Source organism: Phalaenopsis equestris, unplaced genomic scaffold, assembly GCF_001263595.1.
Source record: "Phalaenopsis equestris unplaced genomic scaffold, ASM126359v1 Scaffold000002, whole genome shotgun sequence".
Taxonomy (NCBI): domain Eukaryota; kingdom Viridiplantae; phylum Streptophyta; class Magnoliopsida; order Asparagales; family Orchidaceae; genus Phalaenopsis; species Phalaenopsis equestris.
Window position 1 is genome coordinate 68,536,382 of NW_018164444.1, and position 1,029 is coordinate 68,537,410.

Sequence of the window (1,029 nt, forward strand, 5' to 3'; positions counted from 1 at the left end):
ATATATATATATATATATCATCTAGACTAAGTTTCTCTTGGCATTCAAGATGGTATAGTGAAGTACAAATACGATTAATTTAAAATTTTTTTATCCATACTTAACTTTCATGACTTTTAAATCAAAGATGTTTACCTTAAAAACATGTAAGTGATTTATAAGAGATGTGCATTCTATCATCACATAACACAAACACAGCTTCAAGTGCAACTTACTGGTCAAATTTTTTATCATGTACAGCCGCAATAATTTCAATCATACGTAGCAATGCCCTTTTTCTTCAAAACATCCTGTAAAAATCTGATTAGATAAATGAACATGAATTTAAGAATTTCTTTCAATTTTCACATTGCTTCTTCTCCAACTAAATATGGTGAGGGCATCTTTTTGAACATAAATAATGCATCATTAATATTCATCTATGCTAAGATAGCTCACATCATAACCTGCTAAAGTAAAAAAATCTATTGTAGCAATCTATACGAGGAATGTCGTACTTTACTGTTGTCATCGTCAAGATAAAAAATTGACTCTGATAGCTCTTATTATAACTTGATATCAAATCAATGTAGCAAATAATAAAATAAATAAAATAAAGACAATATTATATATGGAAAACTTAAGATGGGAAAATTCATTCATAGAGAAAGAGAATTCACTATGTCTAATGAGAGATCATAAGTCAATAGCTTTGAGCAACATAGAATCAATGCAGGGAAAAATAAGTTTTTTTTTGTATAAAATAAAGTTTGATATTCATAATTTTAGCATGATCCCTTAAAGGAAAATAATTAAATGGGAGCCAATAAAGCAAGGACACGCATTTTGTAATAATTTAAAGGTTATTAGAAGATTGATTAAAAGGTAGAAGCCTTCCATTTGTGTGCTCACAATTTCCTTATGAGACAAGTAAGACCCACATAATTTGGATCACAAATTTAGCAACAAGTTTATAATCACATTTTCAATAAAGCAATAATTACCCTCAACATATTCTTATTCATTTATTCTTGTATAAATTTCATCATT